Below are 15745 nucleotides of genomic sequence, written 5' to 3' on the forward strand. Positions count from 1 at the left end.
ACCCACAGAATACTTTCATGCTGGCAAGCAGACATCACTTTTGTATTTGCTCATATGGCAAAAAAAAAAAAAAAAACCTAATAAACTTCAAAATAATTTTGAATATGAATGCTGGTTTTGGCATTTTCAACTTGAGAGAAACTTTTGAGATAAGGTGGTTGAAAGTCCTAGGTTTGGTTAATACCAATTTCACTGACTCCAGTTCTCTTTCCATGACACACAGCTTCCTCACACCCCACCCTCAAAGTTAAATGCTGTTCCTTCAGAACACATAGTTTATAAGCAGGAATGAGAGGAATAGGTGTTTCTCTTCTCACTAATAACTACGGTCCTCTGCCCCTCTTCTCTCTGTTTGGGTGTAAAATTTCTAGTCATATAATTCTAATAGCTGCCTTAGACATATTTGACAGGAACACATTTTATATGGAAATAAAAAAAATCTGCAGTAAGGCAATCCAATAAAATAACCCATTTTCTATATACAGTACAAAACAAACAGTTGTAAAAGAGTTGGCTCGAGAGTTTAGCCCAAAGTGTCAAATTGAATGTGTCGCATAGCTACAGATAGAGACTCTTTCCCCAGCGATGGGCATGTGCCTAGTGCTGAGACCCAAACTGTGTTCTAAGGTACCAGGATACTTTTACTTATTCATAGGCGCATACAACATATTTTAAAATTTCAAGGAAAACACAGAGACATCTGTCAGATACTATATAACCTACCTTAGTTTGTTTGGACCTTAACTATGTAACAAAATGGAGGAGATGGGTACTTCTTTTGTCCTATAGGTGCCATGAAAAAATTAGTGAGCCACGGATGGTGCCTGAATCCAAGAAATGATAGAACCTATTGGCCTAGTCTAGTATATCGTCACTTAAAAACTTATTATGACCTTTTTTTACTAGAAAGTTATTGGTGTCGACCTATCATATTATGACCATGGGATGAAATATTATGACAAAATTTATCTTGTACTTATGCGTTATGGACAATATTGTATAGATAAAGTGGTTGACTCATTTGTCGATACCAGTTGATTCTTGTGTCTATATGACTTCAGATATTTAATTTTTTAATTTAATTAACCCAGTGTCAAATACGCAACAAAAGCTGAAAGGTACTTAGAATGGGAGAACGTGGATTTGAATTAAGTTTTGCCTTGTTCTGCTACTTTGATTTTCCTGTGCAAGTTACTGAGTTTTCTTTGCCTCGTCTATAATATGGGTTAATAACACCCATTTTATTGAATTGTTACAAAGATTAAATGGGATTATATATGAAGTAGTACCTAGCATTGTGCCAGCCAAACACAGATCCGGATTAAAAAAAAAAAAAAATCCTAAAACCACACCTGGCAATTAATTGCATTTAATATCCTATCCAGGATCAAGTTCATTCTGCCACACCTGAATGAGGCTTCCTCTGATGAGGAAAATTGAATTGTTTAGAGAAAAGTATTACAGTGCTGCTGGAAACCATTTGTCTCATGGCGATACTAACTATTTACATCGTAATCACCAAGTTTTAACTTTTCCTGTTGTCATTTTCCACTTGTATATTTATCAAAGCTCATGTTGGAAAAGGTCAGGTGATTTCTTTTTTGAAAATGTATTTAGTCATTGTTTTGGCTATATGAAATTAGAAATATATTCACATTCTCTTTCCACATTTTAACACATTGATTGATTTTTCAGAAATGTGCTAAACTTTATATGCTAGCCATATAAAGTTACTGATTGAAATATTTAATTGCCTTATGAGATTAGCTTAAATAAATAGAAGTGGATGAGCCAAGCTTAATAAACTTAAAATATACTGTATTTATTCTTCATCAGTTTTCTGAACAGTATTTCCGCTTCTAATAAAAAAGGAAACTCTCAGTTAATTAGTTCCTCATACACCACAATAAAATTAATGTTTAGGAGTTAAATACCATAAACTTCCTCAGGCATATTTACTGATGTGTTCCTGTTTTTGGTTAATGTCACATGTTTCATTGTTTAATGGGGATATCATGTGGGTTCCATTATATCTCGTGTAAAGGGTCCATGTGTCTGGCATTTTAGGAGACTGCATGCTAATTTCTGACTTAACTGTGTCAGCTGACATACAGGTCGTTGACAATCAGTGCTGAAACAATCACCGAATCACAAGCTAAAAACCGTTGACATGGTGTGCTTTTATCAAATTGACAAAATAGGAAACATGTGTTGTCAGGACCATATACTGTAGGTTCTTTGTACATAAGCCGAGAGAAGAGGATGTAATCATATATTCCGGCTTCTGTGCTTGCCTGCTTAAAATTATTGTGACCAGCTCTTCTCTATACACCCCTCCCCTGAAACACCTTATAAACCAATGACTTAGGGTGAACCTGACTTTGTTGTAGAACTTAGTCTCTCTCATATATATATATATATGTATATATATATGGACACACATATATATAATATTTATATAATACATGTTATATAAATTATATAATATAGAATATAAATTTATATTATATTTATTATATTGTAATTTATATTATGTTAGTATATAAAATTAGCAATATTAGTAAATATCTATATATATAGATAGATATATTTATTTAAAGAATTGCTGTGTACCTAAACAGCCAATCATTTAAATAGCCATCTGAAATAAGTTAGATTGGTGGCTTAAAATGTGAAATAATTAAAAAGTAAAGAGAATTGAGTGCAAAAATGTATATAATATTCCCAATTATGGCGGGAGCTACCCTCCAATTCTCATGGGAAGGATGTTTCTAGGTCAATAAAATGTGGGGTTTTTTTCCTAAAAGGGAGCTTAAAAATATTTTTACCAGATTCATCACTGAGGAAAGGGAGATATATGTGCATTTATTGTGAGGAAGTGTCAAAACTTGATATAAGAATAAATAGTTTATTTTGTACCTTATTGTTTATAAAACATAGACACGTAATTAATTTTAAGCATCATAACTCAGTGAGGTGGTAACTAAGCTACGTTAGTAACTAGTGTTGACTCCAGTCCTTCTGACACACACATACACAAAATGTACACCACCAAAATATACACATGAGCAAACACAAAAAGGAGAAGCCCCTTTTTTCAATAAATTCCTCTAATTGCTACTTGGCTGTAAATACATATTTAATCTTTTAATCCATCTTGTTTGCTTTTTAACACCTAAGAACATAAGCATGCCATTCAATTTAAATATAAACCCATTTGGGTCAGTTTTTCCTTTTTGACATAATTCTTGATAATGTAGCTTTGTCAAATGGAAAGAGTTCTTGGTCAATGACACTCTGTGCTCTCAGCCAAGAGGCCTCACATGTGGCATTACCATATATGACTTCGCCGTAGTCCAGCCTAACGCTCAGAATTCCAGATTTATATATTTCTGGCTCTGGCAAACATGGGATCTCCTCTCTGTAGCAGGCTCACATGAAGGTCATCAGACTGAAGTGTAAGCCTGGAAGAGTAATATATTATTTTATTTGAATAAATTTAGTTGAATGACATTATTTGTTTGAATAAAACTGTCAGTGATACCAAACACCTCTGTTCTCCAGTATACATATTCTTTCACTGTAGAAAACTCCATTGGAAGACAAACTGTAGTTATGACGTTGATAGGAAAATATGGAAGCAGGAAAAAATACTTAGTAAAGCAGGCGAAGATAGTATTTGCTTCTGACTCTACAAAAGATACCTATCTTCTATGAGGACTGAACAAGTCATGCTCTTAGAATATCATGTGGAATCATATGCTATATTAGGTTTACTTACTGTAAAAGGCCAAACTAATACTCGTTGAAACATGGTGAAAGAATATTTTTCACCTACGTAATAGTCCAAACATTGCTCTTGTGGTAGCTCCATGACAGCAAATCCCAGGCTTGTTCTCTGATTATACCACCTTCCACAAATTATAGTGTCCGTCTTAGATATCTTCCCTGGCTACCATATCCCCATTCCAGCCCATGGAAAGGGCAGAAGAGCTACAGCAACTTTTTAAATAATACTGTTTCCCTAATAGTTTATTTTAGCTCTATGTTCAAAGAATATTTTCTTAAACCTACTTATACAAATACCTCATTAACAACCTTCACATTTTTTCCTAATATATTAAAGACAGCACCTGCTGAGAGCATACATCCAAAATAATGTAGCAAACAGAAACTAAATCCCACTATAATCCCACTCCCCAGACGTAATCACTGTTAACAATTTGGTACTTATTTTCCAGAACTATAGATATAAGTATGCATGTGTTTATACATAAACAAGTATATACATCTATTTATATATAGATACAGATATATGATATGTAGGATGTCAACATATCTATAGGTTGTAATGTGTATGCAATGACACATAGATGTTATATATATGATACGTACTAAATAATATACAATGCATATGAAGATAATGTTCTATGGACTATATTCTATTTATAAGTATAAAAAAAATCATGACCATCTTTCATCTTCCATACTTTTTGATCTAACTTCTCCTGCATCATATTTCATCAAGCTGGGTTACCGTATTTTATTTGCATTCCTCAGTAATGAACATTTAATTTTATCTACAATATTCACAGTTAAATAATTCTACAGTAAACATTTTTGTGTGCACATATTCACCCCAAATGAATTCTTCATGTAACCAGTTCTAATCCCAGCATATGGCATTTTACTTTCATTCATTTGTTCCTTTCTGAATATTTTTCACCTGAAAGATTGCCTCTAAGTTCTAATGCCTTCTGAGTTGGTTAATGGAAGGTCTAAAACTTTGAAATTGACTTGTCTGAGTCAAGCTATAAATAAGCATCAATGAGACTTATAATCTGAAACTATTAATTGTCTGGATTTAATCAATTCTGTTAGAAAATAATTAAACAAAATATCAAAAGACCTCAGTAGTCACAATCCCATTTCATTTTTTTCTGTGCCCTTAGACTAGTCATTTCCTCATTGTGCCCTAGCTGTTTCATCTAAGTGAGCTACAATAATGTCTGCCCTACCCACTTCTTAAGGAGATTGTAAAAACTGTGCATTTCTCAGGAATTTAAATTATAATATAAATATAACATATGATTATTATTTATTAAATGTAGAAGTCTGTTTTGAACATTTAGAATGTGACATAATGAAAAGAATTTCAGGAGTTTATTCTAGGTCACTATACTTCTGACCAAAACATTTCCTTATTTGGTCATCATTGGGAGTGGGGGTGGGTAGGGAAAATGCCATAGCAGATCTTAATTTCCAGAGTTCTAAAATAATATCATTCTAGTAGAAAGCTGTAGACCAGAAGTCATCCCAAACATATAGCTCATAGGCTTATTGTTACAGAGCTTAGGAAACTTCCTGTTTTCAACCCCCAGATGTCAAATTCCAGATTCACTGCAGGAGGAGGGATAGCTATCAGAAGGCCACAATAGACAGAAAAGTGGAAGGGCTACAAAAGGTGTCAATGAAATGAAATGCTTGCTAAATCTTAGTATTAAAAGTGGAAAATACAAGAGAAATAGCATTTGATTTGATCTTAAGTGGCTTATACCAATGCCTCTCTTCCAAATCACTACTTTTAAATACCTGAATCATTTGGGGTGCTTTTTTCTGTGCCATTTATTTCCTCATAAGACACAGAAGCAAAATATAGACATAATAATCTAATGTAGGTTTGGATATAGAAGCTGTTCCTTAATTCATGATTCTCTTTGAGCAGCTTAAAATGAATTATTGTGCAATAGCTTAGACGATGCCTTCGTAGCAATACTGGAATACAGGAGGAAAAGGAGATTTCCTTGATTCATTGTCACCTTTTCAGGGATACTCAGATTTCTTAGATAATTAACCCAGGAATTTTCATTAGGACTAGAATTTATTTAATTTAGGTAAAGAACAAATGCTCTATCTCTTATAATCAGAAATGTCTTCCCATTTTGAGAGGCATTCCTTAAAAAATTTATAACCTCTTACTAAACTAGCCAACTGGGTAACTATTCATTAGGTAGGATAAAGTTTTCATTTGCTATGCCACATTAAAAAGACATAAAAATATTTTTTTTTATTTTTAAAAACCTTTTACTGAAAAAGTTAGCCTGTGACAAAGCAGTTGAGAACAATTACCTCAAAAAAATCTCTTTTAAATGGATGTTTAGTCAAACAAGGGATAATTATTAATCTTATTTTATCAAATAAAATTCACATGAAATATTTCTATTATTTTCTGAGAGTTTACTATAACTCACAAAAACTCATTTCTCACAAAAACATTTCAAGTATAAAAGTCTTACTCTAGCAAATCAATAATGGCTTTACAATTATACAATTTTCTGCATTCAGGAACCCCTTTACTTTAACTTGTGTATACCATCTCAGTTGTTCTGGACTTCTTAACCTGGATTCCACAAGGTGATTTAGTGGAATTGTTATAAACTTAACCACCTACGAGGGGGGAGGGAGGAGGAATAGCTGAGCATAGTACTATGAAAAAGCAAAGTTCAAGTCACTTGGATTTCTGAAAGTCTAAAGTGATTTGAACAGTCATGATAATGAAAGTCATTTGTTTATATATATCATCTTTTCTGGTAAACACTTTGACCATGCTCAGGTACTTTATTGCCTTCATAATAGTAGTTTCCTTTTAATGAACAGAAATTATTTTAAGATTTAGAAAATTCATATTATTTATTTGAAATACCCAATGAGATATGACCTGCTTTAAAATAAAAATTTATAAAAGATACAGATTATTGAATATTATAAAAGAATTATTTGATAAATGAAAATATTTTACAGAAGATTCCTTAACTACCTCTTCTGGGTCCATATTTCCTTATATTCCCAAACTCTAGGCTTCTCTTCCTCTCCATTTCCTATTCTGCTTTTGTATCATTGGTTGCTGATCTAACACATCATTATTGTTTGAATTAAACCCTGTCCAAGTACTAATTTGTTCCTTATTTGTATAATTATTTGCTTACAATCTGTTACTTCTACTAAACTGTAAGTTTTTGATATGGGAAGATTGGTCTCTTGTGTTGATATTTGTTAATTTCTTAATTAAATGAATCGTTTCTTCATTTATTTAGTCAATAAGCATTTTAACAGCCTGTGCTATGTATTTAACAGAACCGTGCATTTTTAACAGTTCCTGTACTAAGAACTGGGGATTTAAAGATGAGTAAGACTGAATCCCTGCCTGTAGGATGCTCATAGTGCAGTTCAGGAGAATGGGACATAAACAGATATGATATGATAGACACATGCCTAGAATTTTTGATGTAAGTCAGGGGAAAAGGAATGAATTCAAATTTAAGAGAGGTGGACGGGTGTCAGGAGAGTCCCTGTAGTGGGGACCCATAAGTCAAATTTCAAAGGATGAAGGGAGGCAGGCAACAAAAATTGAAGAAGTTGTCCCGGTGGGGGAACCCAGAAACAACATTCCAAACAGAAGAAAACAGCCTGGATGAAGGCTGGAAAGCAAGAGATGGAATGGGGTGTACATCTGCCTGTAACAGTTCAGTGATAAAATAAATTATAAGGCAAGAAATGACAATTGAGTAGTGTGAGGACGTAAGAAGATACAACTCAGGGAAATATTCATACACCTGTGTGTGCTCCAGGAACTGAAAACTATTGGAAGTTCCTTCCATCCTTACTTTTAGGCTCATCCATTTATTCATTCAGCAGATATTTAATATCTATTGTGCACTAGGCATGGCGGCTTTTGGATCTCTCTCATCTTGCCTAGTCTTATATTTTGACTGAGGACCTAACCCAAGCTCAGCCCTTTCTCCGATTCTTTCTCGAATGATTTGAGTTTGAGTAAATTATTCTTTTCTTTGGTAATTTCTCTCTTATTCATTTGATTTTAACCTTATGGCTTTGATTTTTTTCACTCTTGATATCCATAGGTCTTATATTTGAAACTGAAAATTCCATCAAGGCAAGAACTATACCTTTTATTTCTTTTTGCCCTCCACATATTATTTGATACATGTTAGTTGGATGAACTCTAAATGAATATATCTATTTGAAAACTGAAGTCTGTATTTGCACAGTGTTCTAAAAATAGTCTATAATGTTTTCTAAAGCCATACTTCTTTTTTTTATTTTTTTTACTGAAGTACTAATGGCTATAGTACTTACTGTAAAATCCTGGACTTTTTTTTTTGTAGAATAATTGTATCTACCTTACTGAATTGTTGTGAAAATTAAGTGAGATTTTATACACACACATAAATATATTCATACCTATGTGGACGTATATTTATATATGTATATATGTAAAATATTTTAACAGTGCTAAAAGTCAACAAATACTAGTTGCTCACATTTCAAATCAGTAGAAAAAATGAATTATTAAAAAACGATGTTGGAGCAATTGAATTACTATTTGGGTAAAAATGATTCATTCTTTAAACAATTTACTAAAATAAAAGCCCAAACTATAACTTTCCTTTTTTTTTTTTTTTTTTTTGCTCCTGTCTCTCTTTTCTCCCATCAAATTGGTCATCAAATCTCTCTCTCAGATCTCCTTCCCTTATGCTTAGTTTTGGCCACTATCATTTCCCACTTGATTTACTGCAATGGTACTTAACAAGTCTGTTTGTCTCCAGTCTTTCCCTCTTTCAATCAATTCTATCCCTTGCCACAAAATTGATCTAAACATAAATCAGACTATGTCACTCTTCTGCTTAAAATCTTTCAGTGACTTAACATTGCCTTTGAAGTAAAACACAAGATTCTATACGATATGTGTTCTACCTCCTTTTTAGGTACATGGCTTACCCTTCCCTTACTGCATCAAACACATTGAGAGTATTAAAATATCCCCAGAAGTAAGGGTCAGGATTATTGTTATTGCACTGCCTCATCAATAGCAGAGGGCTCCTTCCAAGCAAGAGGAACCCACCAATTCATCTATTGGTCCCTAAGATGAAAGAAAGCAACTTTCTTCAAAAGTTATATCCATAGTGTCCATTTTAACATCATTTTTTCATAGATTTCTACAAAGCTCCCTCCACCCGGAAGTTAGAGTGGGAAAAGCAGCATGTCTTAAGTACAATCTGAGAAGATGATGAATTAGAGCAATTTTGGTTGTACTAAATGGTGGAAGCTTACTGTGGGACTCTCTAACAAGTAGAAGACATGGAAAGTAGGTGATAAAATGGTCCTTAAAGGCAATGCTGTAGTGAAACTAGTTATTTTTAAACATTGTTTAGGTTTATTTATTTATTTTTCAGAGAAACAGAGACAGCCTGAGTGGGGAAGGGGCAGAGAGAGAAGGAAAGAGAGAATCCCAAGCAGGCTCTGTCATGAAACCAGAAACAGGGCTCGATCCCACCACTGTGAGATCATAACCTGAGCTGAAGCCAAGAGTCAGATGCTTAAACAACTGAGACACCCAGGAGCCCCCGAACCTAGCTATTTTTAATAGGCATTTTAACAAATAATCTTTCTTGACAACTGTTTCCAAGTTAAGTTCTTCTTTTCTTGAGGTTTCCAGAATAACTCCTACTACCTTCTGGTTTTCTCATTGTATCATCAGATTATCTATATATTTATCCCCCTCACTTGATTAGAAAGTTGTCTAAGGCTGGGATTGTGTCTGTACGGGCATGGGTTTTAAATTTTGTATTTCCCAGCACTTAGAGAAGGCAATCTGGAATTTGCCAAGAAAGCAAAACCAAACCAAATCAACCAACCAGCCAACCAAAAAACAGGGAAGGCTAATAAAGGAATGAGTCTCTTTGTTTCAGTGAAATAATGCCATAAAACTTTCCAGAACATTTATAATAACTCAAGGATGAAAAAATACATGTCCTTAACCCTGGGTAAGAATATACTTGCTTTGACAGTCTTCCTCAGCCTAGATAATCTTGCTGGGAAATACTGTTTTTCTCACTTTGTTATATATCATGAAAGTGAATCCTTGTTAGTGTCAGTAGAGATACTTATTATCTAAATATATTCATTACTTTAACACTAATGCAACTAACATGCTTTCTGAGGGGTTATTGGGTTATTGAATATTAGCTATATCATTTATATCAATAGACACTATAAGCTGGGTTGTGTTCTAAAAACAATTGACTAACATACCTCATATATTTTTCAACTTTTTGAAAAAATTTGTTTTGAGCTAGAATTTTCCATACTTGGCTTTGAAATAAGAAGCAAATTAATTTTGGAAAGGCTTAGGGAAAAACTGTTCAAATGGTTAAAACCTAGGAAAGAGTAAAAGATATTACTTTTAACTAGTTGAAAGTCAATTTGAATAACTTACACATGGTTGAACTTTAAAAGTCAGAATTTTCCATTATCTAATTTTTACTAAGTACTTCATGAGGTATTTACAAAACAAACCTGTTGTAATATTTTTTTAGTACAGTTAAATAAGGGATGGCACAAATAGATGACAGTATTTACTTCAGTAAAAGATCTTTTTCCCCAACAGGTCTGAATTACTCTTTTGCCATTAAGAACCACCCTTGACCTTATTTTTAAAGTCTTATATATTCACTTTAGACACCAGCATATGCATGCAATATATTTTGAATTTAATTAATAGTGAAATTGATATGTTGGCCATCTTCACAGTTATTGTATTTGTATTTACTTAGTAACTTGGGACAAATTTCAAACTAGGTTTGGATATTCTGGGTCTGAAAAATTGTTAAGAAGGTAGATATGTTTCAAGTTATATATGTTTGTATGTTGAAAGGAGATGGTTGCAATAATGTGGTTCCTTAGACACAAACCTTTGAAAATTATGATTATATAATTATATCTTGGAAACTATATGTGATTAAAGACACATAATAGCTATCCCAGTCATTTTTAACTCCAGCTGCAAGTCTTTTGTTTTCTCCAATTTACTTAAACATCAAATATATTGGTAGGGGTTGTGTATGGCAAACATATTAGTTTGATAAGGCTACCATAACAGAATACCACAAATTGAGTGACTTAAACAACAGAAATTTATTTATGGAGGCCAGAAGTCCAAGATCAAGGTGTCAACAGGGGAGATTTCATTTTGAGGTTTCTTGTAGATGGCCACCTTCTCCGCTGTTCTCATACTGTTGTCCCTCTGTGTTGTTTGCATCCTAATCTCTTCTTACAAGGATAGTAGGCCTGTTGAATTAGAGCCTACCTGTACAACCTCATTTTACCTTAATTACCTCTTAAGGTCCTATCTCCAAATACAGTCACATTATCAGATGTGTACCCTCAGATAGTGGGGGTTAGGATTTCAACATATAAATTTGGAAAGGAGGGAGCACCAATCAGCCTATAAGACATATATGCAATTATGTAGCTTGTATAAGTGTTTTATATATATATATATTTATTTATTTATATTTATATATTTGATATATATATATCAAATATATTTATATATATTTGAATTTATATATACATTCAAAAAGGTTTGAATTGTGTGGGTCTTCTTATATGCAGATTTTTTTATAAATACAATACAGTACTGTAAAAATATTTTTACTTCCTTATGATTTTCTTATTATTTTTCTTTCTCTAACTTACTTTAATGTAAGAATGCAGTATATAATAATATAACATATAAAATATGTGTTAACTGATTATTTATGTTATCAGTAAGGCTTTCAGTCAACAGTGGGCCCTTCTGTTCTTGGGCAGTCAAAACTTATATCTGGATTTTCAACTGCATGGGAGCCAGCACTTCTCACTCGTGTGCTGTTCAAGTAGCAACTGCATGTATATATATCCAAATAGATCCATATATATCCCAAGGAAAAATAATATTCATTCATTAATACGCATTAATGAATTTAGAAAATGAAATGAAATGATAAAAGATAAAATACTAATATATGCATTTTAAAAATTTCATAGAATAATCTAAATATTATCAAATGAACTTTAAATGTAACAATTAGGTAATAGTAATTTAGAAGTGCCCAAAATACTGCTGCAGGTGCTTGCTATCAATACAAATGTATGAGTAAGTCTTTGTCCCTAGCTTCGAGATCTGGGGTCATTTTTTTCTTAATGTTTGTTTTATTTTTGAGAGAGAGAGACAGAGTGCAAGCAGGGGAGCGGCAGAGATAGACAGGGATACACCCAGATGCCCCTAGGTTCAGAGTCATTTTTAAACTTGCCCCCTACTACCTAACTTCTTAATGATACTTACTAAAACTTTATTTCATATCCATCACCATGTTATATCCAAATATCCTCCGGTCTGGGGTATGAAAAGTTTCCCAGCTCCTTCCCCTCAGCCTCTTTTCCCTCTACTTTATTCTATCACCTATCAGGTAAACTGATTTCTCTCCATTACTTCAGCATGTCATACATATTTTGATGTGTTTCACCCTACCTAAAACATCTGTTGGCCCTCTACCTGCAAATCTTCAAGGCCAAGCTCACTCTTATTTTCACCTTTATTTTCTCACTTCATTATAAAAGATGGATGTGTAGTAGATAGAGACCTAGGTTTGTTTTGTTTTTGTCTCCCAAAGAACCCAGCGGAGTTCTGGTCACATGGTAGATGTTGTAAGTGCTGATCAATTGATTAATTCGCAACGGGGTAACTAAATTATACAAAATGATTTATCACTGTGAAGAGCATGACAGCCTCTGTACTTTTTGCTATAGTTAATTTCAAGATTATATAGATTAAATGAGCAATAGAAACAAATTACATAGTTTAAGTATTTAAGTTGCCTATTCTCATAGTCATACTATAATATTTGTTATTTTTGTTAGTTTGCATAATACAAATTCAGCTTTTAAACATTTAAACTTCCCTTTCCTTTATAAATTCAAATAGTGTTTTCTAGATTAGATATTAAAAATACTAAATGGTAAATAAAACCTTATTCATGTAACGTCAGTCAGTTGTCCACTCTCTCCCCTGTATCGTCATGTTTTCGTGGGGTTTTTTTCTCTATTTACTGGATATTTCTTACTAGCATGCAAGCATTCTATAACTTTTACAAGTATATACCTTTTAAGTAAGGTTTCCTGGACCACACGTTCTCCAATAACCACTGCAAAACACCTCAGTAGAATTGTCTGTTCCGTCACTTCTCAAATAAGTACAAATCATCTGGGACTCTTGTTAAAATTTAAATTCTAATTCAGAAGGTATATACTTGCTGCTTTAACAAATTCTTCCAAAACTTAATGGCTTATAAACAGAACATGTATTTGAACACATCCCTGCTGGAAACCTGTGGCTCAAGATCTTTCACATAGTTGTGATCAATGTGTTGGGCTGGACTGTAGTCATCTCTAGGCTTGACTTGAGGAAGAATCTGCTTCTAAGCTTCTTCCTTTGGCTGCTGGCAAGCCTCATCTCTTTGCTTGCTGTTGGCTGAGAACATCATTCCTTTGCTATGTGAACCTCTTTCTAGGGAAGCTCAACATAGCTGCTTAGTCCAAGACAGATAGAGAGGGTAGGGATAAGGAGAGGATAAACAAGACAAAACCTGAATCTTCTTGTAACCCAATGTCACAAGTAATGTCTCATCACTTTGACTTCTTCTCTTCAAGAGTAGGAGATTACAAGGACGTAAACACAAGGAGAGAAGTAGGAGTCGTTGGGGGGTTCCATCTTAGAAGCTGCCTGTCCAAGTAGATTTGGGGTAGGGGTTGAAATTCTACATTTCTAAGGAGCTCCTGGGTGATACTGTTATTATTCTTCAAGAACTTCACTTTGAAAAGAAAGGGTCTACACTTCCTGCCTCCAGTTCTATTTTTAATCACCTTCTGTTGATCACACTCACTCCAGTTAGGCTTTCTCACCCTCCACTCCACTGAGAGTGCCCTAATAGAAGTCACCAATGACTTCTGCATTACTAAATCCAGGGTCTGAAAAAAAAAACAAAAACAAAAACAAAACACTTTTTCTGAAAATCTTTCCTTACTTAGCTTCTGGAACATCAAGTTTCTATTTCTCCTCAGTTTTTCTGCTAGTTGTAGATCTCCCTGACTATAAATATTAGCATATTCCACAATCCAATCCTTAGAACTATTTTTTAAATCTACACTTAACTCCTAAATAGTCTCATGAAGGCTTACAGCTTTAAATTCCAGATATATGCTGACCACTCTCAAATTTACATCTCTAATATGAATTTCTCCCCTAAAATCCTGACAGGTGTACTAAGTACCACAGTCAACATCTCTACTCAGATATCTAATAGTAACTTCAAACTTAAGTTACAAAATAGAATTATTTATATGCCGCTGTCTCCCCCTTCCTCACCAGGCCCAGCCTGGCAATCTTGCTTCTCATTTATGTTTGCAAACCAAGCAAACAGTACCTCTCCCCAGTCAGTGGCTGTTCAGTGAAAAACTCGAGAGTCATACCTGAGTCCTCTCTTACTCTCATGTACACAGTCATGAAGCTTCATCAGTGTTGCCTCTTTTTATCCCTTGACTTTCCCCATCATTCTCTATCCTAACATCATCACCCCAGTACAGACCATTATTATGTGTTACATGGAGTTCTGATCGTTTTATTATTGATTATAGCTTCCAACCTCTAACCCAAGTGATTTTACTCAACCCATCTTCTTCTACATTCATAGTTTTCGTTAGCCTATAGAATGAAGTTTAGATTCTTTAATATTGCTTATAATGCTGGACAAAATCTGGCCCCTGATACCCTCTCCAGTCTCATTTATCTCTACTTGTTCACCTGGGCCCTAAACTTCAGCAAAGCAGGGACTGGGCTATTTAATGAACATTCCCATTTGATTATGAGTCTTCATGAACATGGTTTTTCTTTCTGAAAAGCTCTTCTTTTTCTATCTTGTTTGGCTAGCTTTCTCTTCATTCAGATTTCAGCTTATTAAACCGAACTTCTTCCTGAAGGCCATCTTTGATCTCTTAGACTGGGTTTGAGGCACCTATGGTGTAGGGCATAGTGTTATATACTTCCCTATCTTAACAGTTATTGTATTTTCTACTAATCATTGAATTATCTTTATTTTTTTTTCTCCCATTAAACTCTAAGTTCTGGGAAGACCAGATCAGCAGATGTAGATTCAAATATTTTGAAGCCTGAAAAATATAATTTTGGGGTCCTCTTTAAGAATTTATGTAATTATTAGGGTGCCTGGGTGGCTCAGTCAGTTAAGCACCTGACTTTGGCTCAGGCCGTGATCTCACAGCTTGTGAGTTTGAGCCCACATCAGGCTCTGTGCTGATAGCTCAGAGCCCGGGGCCTGCTTCAAATTCTGTCTCCCTCTTTCCTCTCTCTCTGCCCCTCCCCGTTCATGCTCTGTCTCTCAAAAATAAATAAACATTTAAAAAAGAATATGTGTAATTATTTATTTATAATTATTATTTGAATTATATACATATAATTTTCAAATACACATACTCAAGTGAAAATGAGAGTTTTCATTTATAAACAGAAATCACAACAAAGTAAAAAAGTGATAAATGTAAAAGCATGTGATCCTCTAAACACTCTGCTAGAGGCCCTTCCCAGAACCCCAAAGCTTAAGCTTCATTAAATTCCCAGTAAACACACCTCTACATGTTAGTCTTCTTTAAAACTCTGTTTCTAGTATTGAGAGCAGTACTTGATACATAACAGATACTCAACAAATATTTTGGAATGGATGTATTAACTATTTTCACATATTAGAGTACTAAAAATATATTTTTCCATGTTAGAAAATTGTTCTTATAATTATTTTTATCACTATTGTCATATTTCAAATACTAATAATACATA

At 33.8% G+C, this 15745-nt stretch overlaps 1 protein-coding gene across 1 annotated transcript in view; it reads left to right on the plus strand.

Moving 5' to 3' along the window:
* Positions 1 to 15745, plus strand: part of SOX5 (SRY-box transcription factor 5) — a 349953-nt gene that overhangs the window by 228475 nt on the left and 105733 nt on the right. The gene's annotated exons all lie outside the window — the stretch shown is intronic.

The sequence above is a fragment of the Hyaena hyaena genome, unplaced genomic scaffold (assembly GCF_003009895.1).
Source record: "Hyaena hyaena isolate Hyena2069 unplaced genomic scaffold, ASM300989v1 scaffold_143, whole genome shotgun sequence".
NCBI classification, from domain to species: domain Eukaryota; kingdom Metazoa; phylum Chordata; class Mammalia; order Carnivora; family Hyaenidae; genus Hyaena; species Hyaena hyaena.